Source organism: Gracilinanus agilis, chromosome 2 (genome assembly GCF_016433145.1).
Source record: "Gracilinanus agilis isolate LMUSP501 chromosome 2, AgileGrace, whole genome shotgun sequence".
NCBI classification, from domain to species: domain Eukaryota; kingdom Metazoa; phylum Chordata; class Mammalia; order Didelphimorphia; family Didelphidae; genus Gracilinanus; species Gracilinanus agilis.
This window is the reverse complement of record NC_058131.1, coordinates 233,512,333-233,535,547: the sequence shown is the minus strand read 5'-3', so window position 1 is coordinate 233,535,547 and position 23,215 is coordinate 233,512,333.

The window sequence follows — 23,215 nt, the reverse complement described above, 5'->3', positions numbered from 1 at the left end:
CTGGACTCCAGATTTCCTGGGATAGAACACACAGAGTACCCTAAATTAGGAGAAAGGATCTAAACAGCCCCCTGCTCTGCCCCCAGTTATTTCCCATGGGCTTCCCCCTTCAGAGGCTTCCTTTAGGTCCCATTCCCCTCTAGTTTTCTTCCTGATGAGTCTTTTTTAGCCTCTTTTCTTTGCCTGAAAATGGTGGTGTCTGGGAGAAGACAGATAAATTTACTTGTGGCAAGGCTGGATTGAAGGATTATGCAAATTTGGGAAAGTCAACCCACTTTGTTTATTCCCTTCCTGCATTTACAAATTTCTGGGCTTCCTGGCTGATCTTAAATGGCTGGATTCCAGGAGTTTGGGACTCAGCCTGGGGAACTGACCATCCTGGTACCTGCTATGAAAGATCTTTCAGATAGACATCCAGATAGACAGAAACTCCTGGTGGGCAGGGACTATTGGATTTTTACCTTTGTAACCCAACACTCAGACAGTGCCTAGCACTCAGGAAAGTGCCAACATTTAATAGATATCTGGTGACTGACAAAGATCAGCACAATGGGCCAATCTTCCCTAATAGTCAAACTAGTATTACTTCTTTCTGTTTAAGAAAAAAAAAATTTATGTATTTCACACCCATCCACAAAATAAATATTCAGATACACAAATAAGTACAAGTCTTTATAGGGAATGTGTGTGATATTATTGTAAATTATTATTTATGGTCTGTTTTTAAAAACTATATTAATTTTTACAAAGTAGCAAGGTAACAGTGATAAAATCAACCTATTTTTTCCTGTAACCCCTTGGGGAGTGGGTAGAATGCTGGATTTCGGTTCCAATCTTGCAGAATATACTCTCTAGCTATGGAACCCGGGACAAGTCAGTTTCTGAATCTGTAAAATGGGGAATAACACTAGCATCTACCTGACAGGGTTATTCTGAGGATCAAATGAGGTGTTTCTTTTGCAAACTTCAAGGCATTGACTATAAATTTAAGTGATTAGTTATTTTTAATTTCCTTCTTCCCATAAACTCAGTTTTTTTCTTTTCTCACTTCCCCAGCTGGCTGTCTTTCTTATTCAGTAATTTCCCAACTCTTCATGTCCCTATTTGGGGTTTTCTTGGCAGAGATACTAGAGTGTTTTGCCATTTCCTTCTCCAGCATATCTAACAGAGTAGGAAACTGAGGCAAACCAGGTTAAATGATTTGCCCAGAATTACATAGCTAATAAGTATCTGAGGCCAGATTTGAGCTCATAAAGGTGAGTCTTCCTAATTCCAAGCCTAGTGGAATAGCTGCCAGGGCTATCTTTCTTGCATATACCTTTATATCTCCTATTCATCTTCCCCTGCCAATGAAGATGAATCTTTTAGTGGTAAAATGCCCAATTTACACCCTCACGCCATATATGAGTCACCACCTTACTCCAGACAGGGGAGAGAGGAAGCACTCCCAAAGGGCTGCTGGGCAGAGGGGTGGGTGATGTTCTTAGGTGTCATGGAGAGAGGAAAGGGAGCAGCCCCTTCCAACTTGTGTGCCATAGGTTTGCCAACATGGTCCCTATTCTGACTTTCTAGGGAAGAAGACATTGCAGACTCAGCTATTTTTCCACTGGGATTCTTCTCTCCTATCTTATTTTTCTGAAGAATATAGAATCTTTCCTGATGACATTTAGTGGTAGGGGGTAAAAAAAATTAAAGAATTGTTTTTCTAACAATATAGAAGTGATTAATAGTACCTATCTGGATTCAAATATTCCATCTCTTACACCTTTAAGCTGAGGTCCTTTGGATATCATTTCATTTCTTTTGGCCAGTTTCCTTTCCTCATGTGTAAAATGAGTGGTTTGAACTAGATGACCTCTCTCTTAGGTTCCTACCAACTTTAAATCTGTGAAAAAAATCTTGTGAGATCCCATTTCTCACTTAAAACACTAGAAAATGAGATAGGACCTAAAATGTAGGACAAACTTCTAGATCTACTTCTGTAAATGGAAATATATAGACAGACAGATAGACATGCAGATAGACAAATAAATAGTATGTTGAGAAATCTTCTACCAAACCTGGCTTTCTCTGCTTACATGCTACCTCTTCTCTAGTAACCTTTTTTTATCTCCTGCTAATCCAAACCCTACTTCCCTTCCCCCAAAGCACAATTTACTAACTGTATTTCTTTCTCACGATCTTCTTCCACAGAGTATACCATCATTTCCAGACCCTCCTTTTTTCCTAAAGTCAGGAGTAACCCTGGTAGAAAGAGGCTATCCCAAACTCTCAGTGTTACTCACAGTCTGGGATGCTCTGACAGCCAGAGGGCCCACCAGGTGGAAGTTCATGGCCAGAAGCAGCAGACCAGCCATCAGGGTAGCAGTGGAACAGGTTGGCAGTGGAATGGCTCAGAGGATGCCTCCTGTTAGTTGTCTTATGAAAATTTCCACCAAGGGCTGGAATACTTATTCAGCGCACCAATAGGATGGGGAGGGATGATGAAAGAATAGAAAGGAACAGGTATGGGGCTTAGAAAGGGAAGTGCCTCATACCAAAAATGTATCCAGTCAAATGGACGATGGAAGGGGGTAAAGCTCCTACTATACCCATCTGAAGCCCATAGATCCAAGGTGAAAGCTCTGTGCTGGCTACTTTCTAGGACTTGAAACAATTATATCCAATTCAATTCAATTCGATTCCACATTTATTAAACACTTATATATCATGCCAGGCACTGTGTTAGCCAATTAGGATAGTTTGCACTTATCCATTTGGCTAGATACTTTTCATGTTAAATCCTACTTGCTGAAGGCATTTCCCTTCCTTCCTATTGATTACTTACTTGCCAGTCCCTTTTGGAAATTTATATAAGATAAAGACAAAAAATGAAAAGAGCCCCTGCCCTCCAGGAATTTATATTCTACTGGGGGCAAGCAACATACATAAGTATATTGTAAGTAAATGCAAAAAAATTTTGGACTAGACCTGGGATTTCATCAACATTGCTGCTTTCCAGAAAACAAAACAAAACAGACTATACATTTTAAAATTTAAACTCCATTATTAACATCATCATTTTCTTGAATCTAGTCAGTTAACAAAACAACAAATCAAGCCCTGATTTGTAGTATTTGCCAATTTCCCTAGGTGTAAATGCTGACCCTGAAAATTTGACAAATGGCTCTCAGGAGCAAGCTGACTCCAGTAGGCTCCAGAGTAGGGCACTCCTAGACCAGTTCACAAATCAATACTGACAAATCTTAGAAAGTTACCTGGTGCACTGAGAGGTTAACTGAATTGCCATTTAAAAAAAAAAAAAGCAGGAGGAGGTACAGCTAGGTAACACAGTGAATAGAAGGCCAGGCCTGGATTCAGGAAGACACTTCCTATCCGTGTGATCCTGGGCAAGTCACTTTAACCCCAAATGCCTAGACCTTCCTGCTCTTCTGTCTTAGAATCAATACTAGAACAGAAAGTAAGGATTTTTAGAAGAAAAAAAAGCTGAATTATCTAGGATTATAGAACAAGAGTCTGAATACTAGGTAAGAAAGAATATTAATACTATACTCTGTGTTTTAGGCACAAATCTGCTATAATTTTTTTAGCATTAATTGAAATTCAAGCATTACCCTTCTTGAGCAAGAAATGTCCTAACAGCAGAGTCCTTCAGTCCCCTAGACATGTTTTAACATAAGACATTTTAAATGAACATTTACAGGAATCTTGAACAAGGAAAATGTCACAACATAAATACAGTTTGAAGTTAACATTCTACTCTGTCAAATAGGATATTGATTACAGTTGTCCCAGAACACCTCTGGAAAGTCATCCTCCTAAAACCACTCATCCCTTTTTGATCCCTCCCACTACTGGTCACAGGTGACCTGGGGATAATCAAAGCAATTATCACCTTATTGATACCCTTTATCATTTCAGGAAATAGGGAAAAGAGGGTATTTCCCTTAGGTAGGCCATAATTCTAATATAGAGATTTCTAATCTGGGATCCATAGATTTCAGAGGAGTCCCATGAATTTGGATGGGAAAGAATCTTTATTTTCTTGATTTTCACTAACCTCTAACTGAAATCTAGAATTTCTTTCAATTATTTAAAAACATTCTGAGGAATCCACAGTCTGCCAAAGGAGTCCAAACACACAAAAAGGCTAAAAGCCCTGCCTCTGAGTCATTCAGGGCCCAGAGAAGGCAACTAGACATGAGTTGCTTCTCTTCAAACATTTGGTTACCATTCTTTTAATCCATTTTCCAAGGTTTTAGCCTTCATTCTTGACCATTTACATACTTTCCTAAAAATAAATGATTAAACCTAAGAGAAAAGGTAAATATTTAGGAACTAGAGAAATATTTACTTCTTAAAATTTTCAGTTGAAATTAAAAGGAGTTTTTTGGTTGTTTTTAAAAAAAAAAACACCACTTAGAATCCATTCTAAGTATTGTTAAGGATTAGGCAATTGAGGTTAAGTGACTTGAACAGGGTCATGTGTCTAGGGCCAGATTTGAACTCTTGTCTCCAGGTCTGGTTCTCTATCCACTGAACCACCTAGTTGCCCCAAAGGAGATTTTTAATATGCTTCCACAGTGTTAAAGGCAAGACTTAAGCCCAGTTGTTTTTGACTTTGAGGCCAGAGACTAGATATAACAAGTTACCTCTAACTTCATAATTGATTCAAAATAAATACAAGATAATTTTGAAAGGAAAATGCTAAAAGTGGTGATGGAATTAGATTGAGATCAGGAAAAGCTTCATGTAGAATGAAGGTAGCAGGGCTAGGTAGGTAGCATAGTGGATAAAGCACCAGGCCTGGAGTCAGGAAGATTTAGGTTCACATCTGACCTCAGATTCTTCCTAGCTGTGTGACCCTGGGCAAGTCACTTAGCTCCAGTTGCCTAGTCCTTTCCTCTCTTCTGTCTTAGAACTGATATTCAGACTGAAGGTAAGGGTTTTAAAAAGAAAAAGAAAAAAAAAAAAGAATGAAGGTGGCACCTAAACTGAATCTTGAAAGGAGTTAGGGATCCTAAGAGGATCCTGGGGAAATAGGGTCAGCTCTAGATTTCTTAGGGAATTCAAAATGCTCTAGGTAGCTCTGGAGATTCTAGATCAAACCAGGTCTCCAAGAATCTTCAATCTGGACCAGAACTCCAAGAAAGGGGTTGAGAGGAGAATGTGAAACTAAGTGTATCTTCTTGAGACTCTCAGGATGAGTAACCCATAGTCAAGCTAAGTACTGACCACATCCCAGCATCCTTTGGACCTGGGCTGGTAGGGAAGTACAGTATATTCGAACTAAGAGCATTAGGGCAAGCAGAGTGAAATTGGAAGAAGGTTAGGGGTGGGAAATAAAATCTTTAAAATATCCCTGTGGAGACAATTCTGAGGGACTTATGAGAAAGAACGCTATCCACATCCAGAGAAAGAACTATGGGAACAGAAACACAGAAGGAAAACATATGATTGATCACAAGGTTCAATGAGATTATGATTGGGGATGTTGACTTTAAATGATCACTCTGTTGCAAATATTGATAACATGGAAATAGATTTTGATAAATGATACATGTAAAACCCAGTGGAATTGCTCATTGGTTCCAGGAGCAGGGAGGGAAAAGGGGAGGGAAAGAATATGAATCATGTAACCATGGAAAAATATTCTAAATTAATTAATTAAATTAAAAAAATTTAAAAATAAATATCCCTCTGGACTGAAGGGAAAAGAAGAAAAAGAAGCTTCCTTTATTCTGATTTCATACTATCGAAGATACATTATGATTTATGTATAGGGGGAATCTGTCCTGCTATGTAACCATGTCCCCCACAAGCCTGTGCAGAGTGAAGCAAGAAATGATATTTCCCAGCTTAGACTCTGAATGTAGGAGGACTGTACACAGTGCATCTCATGGGAGATGGGACATAAATTCTCATGATAGAGCCAGATCATTGGAAGTTTTGAGCAGGAGATCAGAAAAGAAAGAAGGAAATGGAAGTAGACCCAAGGAGTAGTTCCAAAACTGTATCTGCAGAGGCAACTAGATGGGTATAATGAGTAGAATGTTGAGTCTGAAGTCAAGAAGTCTAGAGTTCAAATCTAATCTCAGATATTTACTGTGTGACCCTAGGTAAATCACTTAACTTCTGTTTGTCTCAATTCCCTCAACTATAATATTGAGCACAACTCATTCCTAGTTAAGAATTATTATCCTAATAGGATAATAGGATAAAGAGAAATCTTAGCACAAAAACCTAGGAGAACATCATACACAGTAACAGAAACATTGTAAGATGATTGGCTATGAAAGACTTAGCTATTCTCCACAATACAATGATTCCAGACAATTCTGAAGGACTTAAGACAAAGAATGCTTTCCACCTGAAGAGAAAGAACTGCTGGAAGATGCAGAACAAAGCATACTATCTTTCACATTAGTTTATTTATAATTTCATTTTGGGGTTTTGGTTTTATATGAGTATTCTCTTACAGTAATGGCCAATATGGAAGCATGTCTTGCGTGATAATACATGAATAACCCAGATCAAAGTGCTTACCATCTCCAAGAGAGGGATGGAAGGGAGGGAGAGAGACGGTTTGGATCTTATCATTTTGGAAAATGTATGTTGAGAATTATTATTACATGTAATTGGGGAAATTAAATATTTTTAATAAAAAAAAAAGAAAAATGCTTAGCATAGCACCTGGAACATAGAAGGCTCTTAATAAATCCTTCTTAATGAGTGGCTTTCCCTTCTCCCTCTTCTCTTTTCTACTTCAGGATGTAGCAATGGCTACGGGCATCTTCCTAGCTGGAGTTTCCATCCCGAGAAAACACAGTTGAAAGGTTTTAATATTTCACAAATCTTATGCTGAGATTCCACATCTTTCAAGTTCTCAGGTTACTGAGATCAAATCTGGAAGAGATGTAGGCATTCCCCTCCCTTCCCCTTCAATTGCTTTGGGTGCTGACACCCAGGGCTAGTGGGGAGTGCTGGGAGAATACACTTTAAAATGCTTGTTTTTCCTGTCCAACTAGCTTATGGTGATAAGCGATTATGGAGAACTGGCACTGGAAGGATTCACTACAAACACTTTCTGGAAGTTTGGGAGATTGTAGGGTGAGAGATGGAAGGAGAAGAGAGCATTTGCTTCTTGATCCTTAATTTTTTCTTTTCGATCTTGCATTCATAGTAACTTCCAGATTGCACTCCTTACTCTTCCAGATTTTCTTTATAATGCCCCAGCAACCTCTTCACCCAGACAGTTTACTCCACCCCTAAATTTCATACACTAACGCATTAATAGAACCCTTTGCCCCTGTCATCTCTCCCTTTGGTTTGCAAATTCCTTTCAGAATCTCCATTGTTAAGGAATTCGACTAGGTCTGTCATATCTTCATTCTTCTCCAGGTTATATTCTCGACTCTCTCTGACTTTCTCTATATACTTCCCTAGAATCAAATGGTTTTGATGATTGCTGCTTTATAAGTATATCTTGATTCCACTCCCTGCCCCCACAGCCTTCTCCAGCAATCACTCCCTATTTTTCATATTATCAGAAGTCCGGGTGATGTCGCTTATTTTCCTCTTGGCTTATTCTCTACTCTGGTTGCCTTTCGAAAAGAGATTTTCTTGTTTTTTTTTTTTTTTTTTTTTTTGTATACTCAAATTCACAGGGCATCCAATATCTAATAGGCACTTAAATGCTCTATCTGTCTGTCTGTCTATCTATCTATCTATCTATCTATCTATCTATCTATGTGTCTCTATTTATCTATTTATTCACCCACCTATCTAATATCTAATATTTGATGTCCTCCTCTGGCTTCTCTCCTGACACTTACAAATGTGTTCACATCACTCCAGTCCTTTAAAAATTCTCATTAGACCTTTGCATTTGCTTAAGCTATCATTCTATATTTCTTCTCCCTTTCCTGCCTAGACTTGCTGCTTTCATTTACTCTCCCCTCACAAATTCCACCCTTTACAACTGTTTTCCGACCTTGCTTTTAATATTATCATTCAATTGAAAGTAATCTTTCCAAAGTTATCTGTAGCAATTTACAGTCAAACCCTGGTACTCCAAGGTTTTAGAACTTGCTGGATTTGGTATGCAATGCATTTTGATGAGAAAAAAAGTGTAGTGATATTCAAAGTTTGCTTGGCACTCAACCCACTTGCTAGAATTTGTTGGCTTTGTGACTTCTGGAAAGAGTATTCCCATTCCATCTGAAACAAAGGATCACATGTTAGTTAAGGAGCATAAAGAGGAGTTCAACATTGAGGAGCTGCAGGAACTTCAAAAGGAGCTGCAACAGCTAGTGGCAGGGGAGTTTTCCTCAGATGAGGAGGAGGCAAAGGAGGATGTTCCTACTTCATTAATCAAGACAATTTGTGCAAAATGGAAAGTGGAAATGCAAAACTTTGCTGAAAAGTATCACCCCGATAAAGTTTTGACAAGCAGAATCGTAAATTTGTTAAATGACTTGACCATTTCCCACTTTAGAGGAATTTTGAAACTCAGAAAAAAACAAACATCATTGCATAGGTTTCCCAAGAAGCTTATACCTGGTGAATCTCAAACAGGGTTCAGAGGTGATAATTGTAAGAGTGGAGACAGGCACAGACATCTGGAAAGAGCCACGGAATGTCGAGGGAAGGAGAGTCCAAGTGACAGTTGGAACAGCAGAGACTTCTGGGAGTTGGGAACCTATGTGGTGCCTTTTGGGGGGAGGTTGAGCTCAAGAAGGAGGACATGGAGCCCAAAGGGAGTTTTGGTTTCCTGACCAGAGAAGAAGACCTGCGTCAGAGACATTTTGGCATCCTGTCATCTCTTAGAACTCTAGCAGTGTTCAACTGTGGTTGAACTGTTAGGGTTGCTGGACTCCTTTGGGGAGCAGTTCCCTGAACTTCTCAGGCCTCGGGCCTTTGCCAGACAGTGTCCCACCTTTAGTCTACTAACCAATATAGCTTATAGGCAAGAATATTAGTTGGGGAGGGCAGGAGAAGCTCTGGATTGAGGAAGACTCCGGCTCTCCCTTTGGGATAGAAGACTGAGTCGGACTCTCCAGGGTGAAAGACCTGATTAGACATCCTTTTAGGGATCCCTGTGTCCCCCTTTCCTACAAATACCCTTCAATATTCCTCTTCCCCTGTTGATCCAAATAAATATCAAAAGACCAGATTCGCGTTGGTTCCAGAGGGAGACTAGGTTGGGAGGGAGTGCAGCAGTCTAGTCTGGCTGATCTCCATTTTAAGCCTGACCACCTGCTGTGAGGAAGGGGAGGTTTTTTCGTACCCCAACTTGCACCAACACTGAACTGGGATATCACTTGATTCTCCTTGAGGGGGTACCATTCCTTCAGCCCTCCAATGGTAGCATGCCCTCCCATGATCCCCCATTTTTCAAGGGGACCTCATCTAGTCTTAAAGGGGCAGTAGTGGATGAGGAGGGGACTTCCAGGCAAACTCCAGCTTGTTCCTAACTACATCCCCCCTCCTTCAAAACACCCCTTTATTACATAATAGACAGAAAAGAGATAGAATTCCAGAGGGGCAATTGCCCTCACATATTATAGAAGGGGACTCCTCTTCCAGACAAATAGCATTTCTCCTCCCCACCATCCTCTTAGTAAAAGGTGAAAGATTTTTTTTAAACCCTTAACTTCTGTGTATTGGCTCATAGGTGGAAGAGTGGTAAGGGTGGGCAATGGTGGTCAAGTGACTTGCCCAGGGTCACACAGCTGGGAAGTGTCTGAGGCCAGATTTGAACCTAGGACCTCTCATCTCTAGGCCTGACTCTCAATCCACTGAGCTACCCAGCTGCCCCAAAGGTGAAAGATTCATACAATCTGAAGAGACACTAGAGTATCCCATCATCCTCTTAGGCCATGAACTTCCCTCAATATAAGTAAAGTTCAGTTAAAATTATTTTATTTAGTTATCATTTTTTTATTTATGAGTATGTATTATTAATGTTTATTTAGTAAAATACAACTCAATGCATATAATGCCTTATACAATCTGGGCTTTCTGGGTGTCTGGAACAGATTAATTCAATTTATATTATTCCTTATAGGAAAAATTCATTTGGCACTTGACTATTTTAGGACTGGACCTGCCTTTAGGAATGAATTAATGATGAGAACCAAGGTACCTTTTTACTATCTTGGCCTTCCTGATGTTATAAAATTCCATCACTTGTTCAGGGTTCTCCAGAGCCCTTGGACAGGGTGGGAGGGATTGTCTTGTCTCTGTCATTAGCTCAAGTCCTCACTGCTCATGTTCCTTCAATTTTAGGGTCTCCTCATCCCACTTTTCTATTTAACTATTTTATAGTCAGATTAGCATGTACATTACATTGATTGATTCAAGAGATTTTGCTCACTTGATATAGTTATTGGGACTTGACATCTTGTTAGTATCTTCAAGGTAGGAAGAATAAGATGATAGATTGACTTAATTGAATCAGAACAGCAAAGATGACAGAGGAGGAAGAAGTTGGTAATGAAATAGATTCAAACAATACAGCCCAATTCTCTCCCACAACTACTTCAACAAAATTGAAGGAAAATCACCAGAGCAAGTTGTACAGTGAGCTATTTTTTTTCCAGCCCAAGACCTCAGATTTAGCCTACAGGCATATAACCAAGTCAGGAACTGTGGACCAGTGTAATGCAAGGTGGCTAACAGAAACTTTTTGCTTCTGTAATTTCTAACAGTCACAAAAAGTCAGTTAAACATCTTAGAATGTTCAGAAAGTCAGTTAGAACTTAAAGCGATAAATAGAGGTGAAGTTCCAACTGACGGGGTTTTTGCCTTCTGGCTTTCACTGTGGCTGGAGGCTTTTGCTTTGGCCTTTCGGCTTTGGCCTAATTGCTTCGGCCTTGGCCTGTGCTTATTTTGTTTTGGGGAAATTTTGGACCTCTCTCATTTCTCTGAACCTCTCCCTGATCTCCCATCTCCATCCCTCCCCTTCCCTGAATTTCCTTTGGGTTCTGGTTGGAAGGGAGGGCTTGATGATTGAACATAGTGGGTTTTAGTTTCTTTAGATAATTGGAGTATCCTCAAATAAGTTATCCCTAGGTTTGATAAAGACTTTATTTAAAAGGCAGTCAAATCTTCCTGACTGGGAGAGCCCATCTTTCTCTCGGTCTAAACCTCTCCGCAACCCATCCCCCACCCTCACCCCTCTCCCTAGCAGCAGTTAGAAAACCCTGAACCCCTCCCCCTTCTGACTGATCCTGGTATTAATAAATCCCCTTGTTACCTATTCAAACCCTGTGGTGAGTCATTGTGTTGAAAATTAAGACAAGGGCCAAGAGGAAAGAATCATTTTCCTTTATTTCTTGAGACAACTGGGGCATCCATCTTAATAGGAAGTACCTCCCCGAGACTTCCTCCAGCCATCAGTTTGACTGGCAAGGAGGGGCCCCCTCGACCCCTCCCTCAAGAGACTTTGAAACTAACAAGAGAAACCCTCCAGTCAAGCCTAAACGTTTCTTACTGGCCCTGGTTTCCTCCCTGTATTCTCTGTCTCAAGCCTCTGGGAATAAAACTGTTTGAGCTGCCCTCTCCTACATACCCCATTTCCCTTATCTCCTATATACCTTCCCATATCTTCATTCCTCATCCTATCACCTTATAATTCCTTATTCCCTTTTATCCTTCCTCACACCCACCTACTCAGCTTATTTACTTATTCTTTTTTATAACACCAGGGATCCGCTTATTTTATTCATCCTGTAGCCAGAATAATAAGGGTAGGGACTGTAGACTCTTAATTCTAGCAATTTCCCCTTGTTGATTATTTCTAATTTATTATATATAAGGAGAGAGCATGAGAGAGATATATAAATTAACATGTGGAAGAAATGAAACAACAATTTTAAAGGTTTAAAATAACATATGTATAAATACAATAAATTGAATATCTACCTCTCTACTTTTTTTAACAGATCTGTTTGTATTTTGCCTCCCCAGTTAAACAGACTATGAGCTCATCAAGAGCAGGGGCTGTCTTTTGTCTTTCTTTGTAGTCTCAGGCTCATAGAACAATTCCTGGCATGTAGCAGGTACTTAATAAATGCTTGTTGACCAGACTTGACTTGACCATAGGTGATCTGTTACACTGAATCTGCCAAGCCTCCTAGCTGGTGGACAAAGGCTGGAGCCTGCAACTATCTATGGGAGCTCTAACAAGGGCTAAGCCTACACTTGTGTTGCCAAATGAGGGTTGGGAATGTGAACGCTCAGACCTGTAAGGGGAAAAAATGGGTTTTTTTGGGTTCAATATATTAAAAGATGGTTGCCAGAAGATTGAACAATTATCAATCCTCAATTAAGAATAATCTCAATTCAAAATTGACTTTATAGAAGTTTATTTACAATTGAGAAGAGAGAGAGGAAATAAGGAAATAAGAATCTAACACAGTAGGTAAATTACTACGATCCTCTAATTAATTCAGGTAGATCTAATTAACCCTCAGTCAAGAGTCAGAGGGCCAGAGGCCCGGAGGTGAATGAAGCAAAGCTTCATTCACAGAGTCTTTTAAAAGAAGTTTCTTAAGAGAAGTTCAGGAAGATTCAGTTAGTCTTTAAACTCACCACGTGGAATTCAAAGAAGATATTTAAAGCAGTCTCACCAAGTTCTCAGTGTTCCAGCCAGCACTCCTCCATGAACCAGGAAAACTAGAAGACCTCCTTCACCAGAAGACCTCTTGCTCACTCAAATCCCTCATTTTTTTTAAAGGGTCACTTATGTGGCACTTCCTGTGCCTTCCCCTAGTTTGCATGTTCAATCACAATAGATGCTTCTCATAGAATGTTTAGGGGGTGGTCAGTCGATTCTGATTCATCACTCACTCTAACACACATGGGTTAGGACCTCCCAGAATTTGGAGGTGCTCTCATCTTTGGTGATTAAATCTAAAGATGTACAGTGTAGACTTAATCTAATTATCACAGATCAGAAGGGCAATAATCAGACTTTGCTGAAAATTTGTAACTCCCTCAGGAATAAACCATCCCTGAAATTCTTAAAGAATAGGACCACAGATAATACCAATCAAGTCCCAACATTTTCTTCAGAAGTTTGCAGAGCCTGGCCCTAACATAAAATCCCACATTAGGAAGTTAGCCTAGAAGAATGGGGAAACAAAATAAGACACTGGCAATAAAGAGTTACTATGAAGCCATGAATACTTAAGATGAAAATCCAAAAGAAAAGAAGAATTCCAAAATATCTAAAAGCTAAGCCTCAAAGAAAAGCATAACTTGGCCAAAAGTCAACTAGAATTTCTGAAAAAATGGAAAAAAGGGGGGTTTTTAAAGGGGGAGGCTGGGTAGCTCAGTAGATTGAGAACAAGGCCTAGAAATGGGAGATCCTGGTTTCAAATCTGACCTCAGACACTTCCTAGGTGTGTGACCCTGGGCAAGTCACTTAACCCCCATTGCCTAGCCCTTACTGCTCTTCTGCCTTGGAACCAATACACAGTATTGGTTCCAAGACAGAAGGTAAGGGTTTAAAAAAAAAAACTTTTAAAATGAAATCATAAATTAAATGAGACATGCTGCCTGCAAACCTGAATCAGATTACAATGTAACTGCAAAATGTTTAACAGTATAAATAAAAGTACCATACAATATTACTAGCTGTGTGGCCCTGGGCAACTTTCTTAAACCTATTTGCCTCAGTTCCTCATCTGTAAAATGAGCTAGAGATGACAACAGCAAACCACTCCAGTATCTTTGCCAAGAAAAAAACCCAAATCGGGTCATTAAGAGTCAGACATGACTGAAAAACAACTAAACACAATGCAATAGTAGTATCAATTTGTGCTTTTCTAAGTTAATATGTGACCTGCAAGAATACATTGCTATTTAAGTTTGACACCACTGCTTTAGAACGTATTGGAAAGAAATGAGAGTTCTGGATGAAAGACTTGGGAGGAGTATTAACAATTTAGAATAAGAGATATAAAAGGGGCAGCTGGGTAGCTCAGTGGATTGAGAGTCAGGCCTAGAGACAGGAGGTCCTAGGTTCAAATCTGGCCTCAGATACTTCCCAGCTGTGTGACCCTGGGCAAGTCACTTGACCCCCATTGCCCATCCTTACCACTCTTCCACCTATGAGCCAATACTTAGAAGTTAAGGGTTTAAAAAAATTAAAAAAAGAGAGAGATATAAAAGCTTACTAAATTAGATTCCCTGATTGACTCAACCTTTGCATAGTATACCTTTCTATAGTTCCGTTTAGTAGTGAGTGAGCAGGAGCTGAGGAGGCAGCTGGTGGAAAGTAATCCAAGACTGGCAAATCTAGGGCTGGCAAAACAGGAAAAGCAGTGGGGGAAGGGGGCAAAAGATAAGACAGTAGAGCATAATGTAGAATGAAAATGATTAATTCTAGGATCAAAATTCAGAAGGGAAGAAGGTGTAGCTAGAAAGGCGTGACAGCCTGGGAAAGTATGAAAGAGTCTGGATTGGAAGCCATGGTGAAGAGAAAATAGGCTCCCCATCTGCAGGTCAGGACAATGACCGGCCACATAATAGCAGCAAAAAGTTCTGAGTGAAGTCCAGTAGTGAAATGGTGAGGAGGATGAAAGCAAAGAAGATAGGAAGTAGGTGTGAGAAGGCATAAGGGGGACAAAATTTGTTGGGGGAGTCATATGCAGTATAATTCCAAACTTAAAGCTTCATTGCACCCTCTTCTGAACCAGAGGCCCTGGATGAAACCTGCTCTGCTCCATTCTGAAGGGCACTGTTTATTATCAGGCTTTAGAAAGAAAGTCTGACCTGGATGAAGAAAAGGGAATTATCATTGTCAATGAAATAGAAACAAGATAGTATCTCAGAGTTGTTTTGATTTGTTTTGTTTTTCTCATTAGATCATTTGAATAATTTGGGAGGATGTTATTTGTAATAAAACTTCTGCTAATTAATTTGTATAAATTCTGATGGTCAGATTTCATTTCTGGCAATGATTGACATCCCCATCCCTATGTTGCTTCTCTTTTTAAATCTAGAAGGGGAACATTTAGTGGATTGAGAACCACCTGCAGAGAGGGGAGGTCCTGGGTTCAAATCTGACCTCAGATACATCCTACTTGTATGACCCTGGGCAAGTCATTTAAACCAGCCATGCCTGGCTCTTGCAGCTCTTCTGCTTTGGAACCAATATACAATATTGATTATAAGACAGAAGGTAATGGTATTTTTTTTTTATCTGGAAGCATTGCTTTTTGCTAGCAATTGTAGTGCTTTAAGTTTTATTATCTCATTTGATTCTTACAACAACGCTGGCATATAGGTACTATTATTATCCCCATTTTACAGATGAGGAAATCAAAGCAGATAGAATTTAAATGATTTTCTCAGGGTCACACAGTCAGTAAGTAGCAGAGGTAATATTTGAATGTAGGCCTTCTTGACTTCAATTCCGACCCTCAATCCACTGTGCCACCTAGGTGCAAAATCTTTTTTCAATTATGATTGAATCCATCCATTTCTATTTTGATTTTTTTTTTTACTTACAAAGAAAAAAATTCTCCAGATGAGTATCGTAGATGTCTGTATCTCTATAGAAATCCTTGGGATTTTTGAAATAATCCCTGGGGCATCAAATATCAGAAAGGAAGAGAGAGAAGCAGGAGCAGTAGGTGCTGTGTAGACTGGGAAGGATATAGGTGTCTTACTCTGGAAGTAACCTTAGTCAGAGAGGCTGCCAGTCCTCAGAAGCACGGGCATCATTCTTAGCCTCATACTATCAGCCATTTAGATGATTGGTGATCTTGCTTCTGGAAGTCTGTGATGGCACAGAATGGAGTGACCTGTCCCTCCCTTTCAGAGAATGTACAGGTAGGTATTCAATTCCTGGTCCTCTCACTGTGTGGTGAAGAAGTGCCTTTGGAATGGTTTCTGAGTTGGAGCTGAGTGTTCATTCAAAAAGCATTACCTGGCTAAATCGGCCACTCCCTTTCCTTTTGGTGATCATGAAGAGGACTTCTACAAGGGGTATGTTGAGTATGAACCATTGGAAATAAGAATTAAAAACAAGTCTCAGGTACAGTAAAGCAGGGAGAGAAGATTGCATCTGAGGTTGGTGCTAATGCATAGGCCAGGAGGAAAAGAAGCTACCAGGGCTGGGATGGAGAGTGAAGGCACAGTCTTGAGTATGCTTGAGTATATCAGGAGACCAAAAGCATTCAATCCAGAGGCTCAGGCAGGAAATTGTCTTGTAGCAAAAAATCTCAGGCTAAAGAGAAATCCATTTGCATGGAAAGCAAAGTTGGTTACAGGGAGGGGAGGAGAGAGGAAGTAGCAAGTGCTGGCAAATGGACATTTGTTTCATACAGTGAATTACCCTGTGAAGGCCTCCCTTTTTTCATGAGAGCAGCATGCTAGCCACATCAAATTCAATTTATTTTTTAAAAACTCTTACCTTCTGCCTTAAAATAGATAGGATACAATCAAAGACAGATGAACAGAAAGGGCTAGGCAATGGGGTTAAGTGATTTGCTCAGGGTCACATAGCTAAGAAGTATCTGAGGCCTGATTTGGATCCAGGTCCTCCCAACTCCAGGCTTGGCCCTCTATCCACTGTGTTACGTAGCTTCCCCCAAATTCAATTCACATTTAAAAACTTGTATCCTATGTGGGATGTTCAGGGAGGACTAGTATCTCTGGTATGAGGGCTTGCCACGCTCTTTTTAGGGCTGTTCATTCATCTTTGGTGTCCACTTGTCACCCAACTCTCACCTGAGACTCCCCTGATAAAAACCATGACAGCAGTTGGGCTAAGCTAAGTTGAAGGTAACTGATGAGCTTCATGTCTGACAGTGAGTTAGGGGAGTATCTACCCCAAGTATGTAAAGACTTCCCCCAGTGAAATGGGCAGATAACAATTTGTTCTCACGGCCATGAAGAAGTGAAAGCAAGCAGTGTGGGGCACTTAGAGCTTGGTTAGATATTGAAGATGCCAAGATCATCCACTACATCCCGGGCCATGACCAGTCATCCTGACTTTCATTTTGTGATTAGACTTGGATGACTCTAGAAGAAAGAGTGAGGCTGATGACTTTGTGAAACTCTGCCTCACTTAGATCCAATTTACCCACAAGGCAAGATACCATCCCATTATGCCACTGGTCCTCTTTGAAAAATCCTGTGGCATGTGGCACATAGCAGGCACTCGATGTTCAGATCTTTGATTTTATAGGTAAAGAGAATTCCGGATGAGGCAACTGTTCAAGAATTTATGGCTCCAAAGAATTGCCTTGGGAAACCAAGGCATTATATGACTTGGTTCTCTACCCACCAAACGCTTATGTACTGATAATAAATAGTAGTTAAACTGGGTTGATGATAAATCTCTTGGAAACTGAGGGTAGGGACACACTTGCTTGTGGAATTGCCTTGCCCCAACACACTAGAATGCCAGCTCTGCATTCTTATCATCTTATCATCAGAGACCTCAGAACCAAGTCACAGAACAATTGCATTATCTATTAGTCAGCAGGCAGAGCTTAAATAGGGAGGGCATTTCTTCCTCTAAGAATCACAAACGCTAGTTTACATTAATAATGGGAAAGGATGGAAAGAAGCAGTCATACCTCAATTTCATGACACCACCTCCCTAACCCCACCCTGAAACTTTAAGAAGGTGGATAAAATGCATGCCTCACCTTTCCCCAAGGCTCCTATTAATCTTTGCAGTTTTTAATCCTGGTAGACTGAAGGTAAAAGATCAGGAGGGACTTCATGGGGCAGGCTCACAGTCATCCCTCATCCTTTGTTGCTCATTAAGTTCTAAGGTTTGGGGATAGGGATACACCCTTCCATTGACCCTTCAAAGATGGAATATCTGTCTGAAATTTCCAAGAGGCATTTTCTCTGAAAGTTTCTCGAATCCTTCCTACCTCAACGGAATCGGGAAGAGGTATAGGTATGAGATATAAATATACATAAGAAATAATTTGAAGAGGGAGATAACACTAACCACTTGGGGAAATAAAAAAAGCCTTGGGATAGGCACCAGGGTAGGAGGATGTTGGGAAGTGAGAGATTCTAAAAGGCACAGCACAGGGAACTTCACTGAAGAGCTAGGGAACAATTGTGTCTGTAATGTATAGTGTATAGGGGGCAGCTGGGTAGCTCAGTGGATTGAGAGTCAGGCCTAGAGACAGGAGGTCCTAGGTTCAAATCTGGCCTCAGACACTTCCTGGCTGTGTGACCCTGGGCAAGTCACTTGACCCCCATTGCCTTCCCTTACCACTCTTCTAACTAGGAGCCAATACACAGAAGTTAAGGATTTAAAATTAAAAATAAATAAAAAATAAATGTATAGTATATAAAAGTAAATAGTATAAAATAAGTCTAGAAAAGTAGTTTAACACCAAAATGAGGAAGACTTTAGATGTCAGGCTGACCCCCCCCCCCCAATAAATGATGAAAGGATATTAATCAAGGAACAAGCATTTATAGAGGTTTACTCTGTACCAGGAACTGTACTATGCTTTGGGTAAGCAAAAGGTAAACAAGTTCCTGACTTCAAGAAGCTTAATTCTAATGGGAGAGACAATAAACATAAATAAGTAATCATAAGATACAAATAGAATAGATGGAAGGTAGTCTTAGAGTCTAGATGGCTTCATGGATAGAGTGCTGGGCTTGGAGTCAGGAAAACCTAAGTTCAAATTTGACCTCAGACATTTATTAGCTGTCTGATCCTAGGTAAGTCACCTAACTTTAATCTACTGGAATAGGAAATGACAAATCACTCCAATAACTTTGCCAAGAAAACTCCATGGATAGTATGGTCCATAGAGTCATAAAGAGTTGGGCAAGGCTGAACAACCCCAATGAATTGTAAAGTCAACAAGCATTATTAAATATTTACAATATTCTAAGTACTGTACTAATCACTGGGGATATAAATACAAACTTTGTTCCTTCAAACGTCCATTTTGAGGAAGGATAAGCCCAACCATGCTTCACTTTTCAGAGTTTCCCACCATGCTTTAATTGCCTTTTCCCTCTGCTTTTGTGTGTCCTTTCTGCCACTGGTGAGTTCCTTCTGGGGCCTCCGTTTTGGGGAAGGTCCCAGGTTAGCTGTCCTTCATTCCCCTGCCAACTCTGCTTATGAGTCTTTGGACTTTATCACCATACTGCCTCCCCCCCCCCCCCCCCAGGACCTCTTCCCCACTCCATTTTCCATTTCCTCTTATGTGTTGTCTTCCCTTATTAGACTGTAAGCTTTTATGGGATAGCTAGGTAACTCAGTATATAGAGTGCCAGACTTGAAGTAGGGAGGACCTGGGTTCAAAGCTGACCTCAGACATTTTCTAGCTATGTGATCCTGGACAAGTCACTTGATCACATTTGCCTAGACCTTGTCCTTCTCTTAGAATTATTGCTAAGACAGAAGTAAGAGGTTTGTTTGTTTGTTTAAGTGATGATCTTATCCTGGGCAGGACATCTTGTAGGGGGAAGCCAGGTGGCTCAATGGATAGAGAGTCTGGTCTGGAAATGGGAAGTCCTGTGTTCAATTCTCAGATACTTCCTAACTATGAGACCCTGGGCAAGGCACTTAACTCCCAATTCCCACCCCTTACTATTCTTCTGCTTTGGATCCCCTACATGGATTGTCCCAATGGCTGATTTTATATGGTGAGAGGAAAGGCAATTACAATCACAAAGATGGGAAATAATAGTTATTATGGAAACCCCATCAGCCATACATATTCTGTGCTCCCAAGGAATCTCCACTCAAACCATCCTTGACAAGTGGCCATCTAGCCTCTTCTTGCAGATCTCTAGGGAAGGGAAAATTCTCCTCCCAATTCTCCCTTTTGATACTGCTAATTATTAGGAAGTTCTTCCTGACATCAAGCCTAAATTATGCTCTTTGCAACATCTACTCACTGGTCTGGTTCTGCTCTCTCCTAACAAACAGAACAAGCCTAATGTTCTATCTGAAAGCCTTGAAGATAAAATCTTGTTTCCACTACATCTTATCTTCTTTGAGCTAAACATGTCCAATTTCTTCAAACAATCCTCATTTGACATTGACTTAAGATCTTTCACCATTTTAATTGCCTTTTTCTTGACATTCTCAAGCTTATCAATGTTCTTTTTAAACCTTTGTGTCTAGAACTGAACATAATATTCCAGAGATGGTCTGAGAAGGGCAGAGTAGAAAAGTACTATTATTTCCCTATTCCTGGAAACTATACTACTCATTTAAAAAAAATCTTAATTTTGTTTTCTTAACTAACAAATATCTGTTTTCTTTCTCCTGTGCCCCTTAATTGGGGTTGGGGATGGGGGTGGGGGAGGAAACACTAACAAATGCATATAGTCAAGCAAAACTAGTTTTGCTTCTCAACGCAGACTAATATCACCTGACCTTTTATGACTGCCAAATCATAATGCTAATTAAACCACATTGGTTTTGCAGACCACTAAAGCCCCCAGATCTTTTTCAAAACAACTGCTGTCTAATCATGCCTCCCCAATGCTTGTAAAGTTGATTTTTTTTTGTACCCAAGAATTTTCATTAATCTCTACTGAATTTCAGTTTAGTAGATTAGACTCAATGCTTTAGCCTGTCAGAGGATTTTGGATCCTGACTTAGCTATCTAGTAAATTAACTTTCTGACCTTGTCTTGTGTCATCTTCAAATATGATGTACCTATAATTTATGTCTTTAATCAAATCACTGATAAAATTTCTAAATGGCACAAGGCCAAACACAGACCCCTTGGTTATTCCATTGGAGTCCTCCTACAAAACTGTTATTGACTATTAACAACTTTTTGAGCCAGCCCATCCATCTAGTTCTGAACAAATTTGATTATTTTATCATCCAATCCATTTATTTTCTCCACAATTGTCTTGAGCCCGCTCAAGACAATTGTGGAGAAAATAAATGGATTGGATGATATAAAGATATAAGATGTTTAGTTTAATACAACTGTTATGTGATTTCGAAAGTAATCCACCAAGTTAACTAGCTATCTCTCATGACACTAACTTTTTAGCCATCACTGCTATTGATAATATCCTTTCATCCCAACCCTAGTCTTCCTAAAATCTAAGGAGCAGACCATAAGATATATCAAGCTTCTTCCTCACAGTCTGCACTGGCCACTTCTAAGCTGAAATGAGGACTTTTTGTCATTTATTTTATCCTTGATCAATAAGACTCATTACTTCGACTCTTAAACAAAGATTTCAGTTCTACTCAGGCAGGTGTCTGAGTCTAAGGTTTATTGGTTTAGGAAAACAATCTTCAGGGACCTTAATATCTGAATAAGGGAGTTTTTGCTTTGGAAATGTATACCGGTTGTTTGGCCTCTGGTGGTTGCATTTAGTTTGCCTAATAATTTGCACTTCTTTCTCTAGCTTAAATCACACTTTCCATGTTTCTTTCTTTGTTCCATATTTTGATTTTTTTATTCCTTCTCCATGTTTGAGAGAATAATTCTTGAGAGAAAGCTCCTAGGACCTAAATCAGATCGGCTAAGCTTATTTTGTGTAAGGACCTCCAATTAGAGATGAGGGGCACCCTCCCCAAACCCAGCAGACTGTTTGGTGAACAGTATTTCATGGGGGAGGAGAGGTGGGGTGAGAGAGAGAGAGAGAGAGAGACAGAGAGAGACAGAGACAGAGACAGAAAAAGAGAGAGAGAGAGAGAAAAGAGCCTGAGAAGTATGACCTTCTACATCAGTGAATGACAGGAAAGCTACTAGCCTCACATCAGACAGGAATGCTGTACCTTTTAAGCACATTTCTTAGTGACACATACCCTGGGGCTAATGATTTCATCCCTGAAAATTGTATAACATTGAAGAAAGTGAGTTCTCTTCAGACCTCATGCTTCTACTGAATAGGATTCCAGGTGTATTCAAAAGATTGGGGTACAATTGAGAGAAAGAAGAACTATGGGGGTAGAAATGCAGAAGAAAAACATATGACACCCCTCGTTTATATGGCTATATGATTTGGGGTTATGACTTTAAAAGATTACTCTATCATAAAAATGAATAATATGGAAATAGGATTTGAGTGATAACACATGTATAACCCAGTGGAATTGCTTGTCAGCTCCAGGAGGTGGGAGAGAAGAGGGGAGGGAGAGAATATGAATCATGTAACCATGGAAAAATACTTTAAAATAAATTTTAGAAATGAAGAGAAAAAATATTAGTGTACAAATTTTACTTTTATAAATAGATCCATCCTATTTGAACTGCCGGGGGTGGATAGGTAGTGGGGCTCTCTCTCCTTAACGAACCCATGGGGGTCATCTAGTTGTAAGGTAGAAGAATCATAGTATGATAGAAGAAAACGAGGAGGCCCCTCCTCACTTACTGGATCCTGGGCCACTTCTAGTGAGTCATATTTTCTAGCTTAGCACTATGAGATGATAAAGCAAATCTGAGGTGGTCCCTTGGGCGATGGTGATAGTTTGGAAATTTAAAAGGAGAGGTACCTTCCAATTCTTTTCTTTCTCCCTTCTGAAATAATTTTCCTTGGTTCTTCCTAATGGAGATATAAGAGGGAGATCCTCCCCAAACCTAGCAGAAATGATGATTGCTTATACATGGCTGCCAAAGCAGTGAAGGGAGTCTGAGTTGGAATCTTGAGGTCTTGGATGCATTTTTTTCTTGCTTTATATTTCTTGTCCTAAGCATGTATTATTGAATAGCATACACTTGAAAGCTATTTCTAGCCTTATAAGCAACCTGAGGTTTATGAGAAGTTGGCAGCTACTAGATCTCTTAAATAGTGTGAGACCCTGCAGTAGGAGGCAATGCCACCTATGGATATTGTAGCACCTCTTGGAGAGAGACCACATGGTATGGAGGAAAGAATACGACATCTGGGGTCAGAGGAGTAGAGTTCAAATCCCTGCACTTCCACTTACTATCTTTATGACATATTTGGCCAATGTGGTAAGCAAACTAGAACCGGTTTTAGAATGTCAGCACATGTTCCAAAGTCCATATGAGGATCAGCAGCTGAGCTCAGCATTAGATGACTACTCTGTAAGACCTTGCTAATTTGTGAGGCCTGGTTAATCTCCCAATTCCCATTGTGTGTTTAGTCATTTTTTTCAGTCATGTTTGACTCTTCTTGATCCCATGTTGGGATATTCTTGACAAAGATACCTGGAGTGACTTGCCATTTACTTCTCCAGCTCATTTTACAAATGAGGAACTGA